General features: G+C 31.5%; 1 long non-coding RNA gene across 1 annotated transcript in view; it reads right to left on the bottom strand.

Annotated features, from left to right (window-relative positions):
• LOC128248906 (uncharacterized) overlaps positions 1-2,604 on the bottom strand; it is a 13,785-nt gene extending 11,181 nt beyond the window's left edge. The window contains exon 1 of the long non-coding RNA XR_008265059.1: positions 2,160-2,604. This is a non-coding gene — a long non-coding RNA (uncharacterized LOC128248906). The remainder of the gene's footprint in view (positions 1-2,159) is intronic.
• Positions 2,605-2,749: the final 145 nt, after the last annotated feature.

The raw sequence follows: 2,749 nt of genomic DNA, 5'->3' as shown, positions 1-2,749 counted from the left end.
GGGATAAAATATCCATATATACTATTGGCATCAGTTACCTGTGTTATCTCTGGGCATGGGTATGCAGGTACACTATGCTCATAAAGAACAGGTAACAACAGAATAAATAACAGTTTATCAAGAACCAAATATAAATAATCAGAAAATGGAGAAAACCTCAGATCAACAAACAAATCAATTGGACCACATCTAAAGCTTATTATTCAATACAAAAGATGACATAACATTTATGTCACATAACAATTCTTACTATTTTCATCTTCAGAGGACATTCGAACTAGAACATGGGGCTTCATCAGAGTTAATACAAAAGCGTCCAAAATAAACAAAAGGAAGAGGGAATAGGAAAGAAAACATGGACTAGAAAAGAAGTCTGGAAGCCCAATATATTAAAAACATACAATCTTCCATCATAGGGCTTCGAAGTCCATAGGTAAAAGAGTGATCTAGCAATGGTCTAGGGAAAAAAATTTTCGGGTTATTTCAATATAAAGGGGGAACCAAGATGTTCTAAAAGTTGTGAAAAGAAATTAGCAAAAAGAAATATTATACAAGAAAATTACTAACATGTCTATAAAAGGGCATTACCTATGCTAACGTAAATAACTCAAGTTAATATTTATCCAAACACTACCGTAGGGCTTTTATCATAGGGTACTTGCAGAAATATTACAGAGGACACCACCTGTTGTCTGCAATAGGACAGGTCTAAGTCCAGCGATCTCTACAGTTGGTCAATTATATTTGAACCGAGGCCAAAAGTTAAAACCATTTCAATGGATATGTAAAAAGAAAAAGTAAATAAGTCAAGGATGCGGGGGAGAAGATTATGATATAAGTGGTAGGAGACCGCTTATATCTTTCTGCAGCTTCCCAACGTAACATCAATAAGATGAACAGATGAATACGGTCAAATGAAAACTTATAGTTAAGGGGAGACAACTAGCACAGATATTACATAATATATAAAAAAACTGCCAAAATAATGTTGGATTTTACATCCTAGATAGCAAATAGAATTTCAGTGATGGTAATAATAGAAAAACAATTAAATGTGTACATGTACCTAAGAAAATTCCACCTTAAAGGTACACGACAAGGCAAAAACACAAAACCACTAACATTGAAGTGATTAAGATTTAAGACCAAATCGTGTGTTAATTAGTATCATGAATATAATTCTCATGTTCAAACAGTTTACTAAATATACTTAATAAACATTACATTATCCTTAAAGTTCATATCATTAGATTTGATAATTTAAAAATTATACTGACCCTTACATGGGTGCAGTTATACTAGGTCCACTAACAAATTAGTACCATGAATATAGTTTTCATGTTCAAACAGTTTACTTAATATGCATTATATTACCCTAAAATTTAGATTGTTCACATCATTAAATTTAATAATTCAAAAATTATATTGACCCTAAGTGGGTGCAGACATACTATTTCCACCAACAGATAACACTTTCAATCCTACATAGTAAACCCAAATTTTACAAATATCTCCTGGTAAGTACAACTACCATGATAACAAGTGCAAACCCATACTATATATGGTGGAGGAAGATTAAACATTGAGTTCAATAAAAATAAATCTTACAGGGGATAATGTTCTTCCTAAGTGTGTAGGGCTATTACGGTCTATTTTAAGTGGAGGAAGAACATTAAGTTAGTAGAGAATTAAGTCCAAATTACAGCAAGTGCCAACAAATACATCCATGGTATAAAAAGTATTAGAGGATAAAATAAAACAAAATAGATAGATAGATAAAGTTAAAAATTAGAATTTGAAGTAGTTATTAGGGGTTATAACATTGTGGTAGAATACAAAAGTCCTCTGTGTTCCTAAATAAGTTCACGAATGAAATACCTGGCATTATTACAAGGGGTTAGTAGGTAATATTAAGGAGGAAAGGCTTAATTGGTATAAGATGTAGGTGGTTGACATGGGTGGGGGTTAAGACCTAAACTCAGAATTTGAGTAAAAGGAGTGGGTATTTAAATGAATACCTACAAGAGCCCCGGTATTAACTAACAAACTAACTTTAATTAAGGAGTAAAATGTATATCATTCATGTTACTATTAAGGGCTACTATTTTTATGTTATAAGGGTTTCTAATGTTATTTATATTTATTGAAAGTGGACTTACCTTTATGCAGGTAAGCTACAAATTCTTTCCTCTCTCAGGTTCAATAATGTCTTTCGTGCTGTTAGAATGAAAAAAATTTCATTAATGCAAAGATAACATTTCCTATTTTTTTTCACTATACGAAAGTGCAGTAGCAAGGATCTCCCTTTCTGATGTGAAGCTAATATCACTATCTTTGAGTTCCCAAATATACTTACTTAATCCAGTCAAGTTAATTCTGTTTCTATTTCTAAAAGAATGCTGATGTGTGGCTAGTCTACGTTTTATCTAATTTTGGTAAATTACATCCTTAATTCTTCCTTTTGTTTATTTTGGACGCTTTTTTGTATTAACTCTGATGAAGTTCTGTGTTCTAGTTCGAATGTCCTATGAAAATATATTATTTTCGCAATTCTTTGTAGGCACTGATTGGCATCAGAAGCGGAAACAACTATAAGAATTGTTATGTAACATAGATGTTATGTCATGTCTTGTATTAAATAATAAGCTTTAGATGTGGTCCAATTGATTTGTTTGTTGATCTGAGGTTTTCTCCAGTTTCTGATTATATATATATATATATATATATATTGTTTTATACGATCACCTCA

This window comes from Octopus bimaculoides, chromosome 10 (genome assembly GCF_001194135.2).
Source record: "Octopus bimaculoides isolate UCB-OBI-ISO-001 chromosome 10, ASM119413v2, whole genome shotgun sequence".
NCBI classification, from domain to species: domain Eukaryota; kingdom Metazoa; phylum Mollusca; class Cephalopoda; order Octopoda; family Octopodidae; genus Octopus; species Octopus bimaculoides.
Note: the sequence above shows the minus strand (reverse complement) of the source record. Positions and strands in the feature narration are given on the sequence as shown.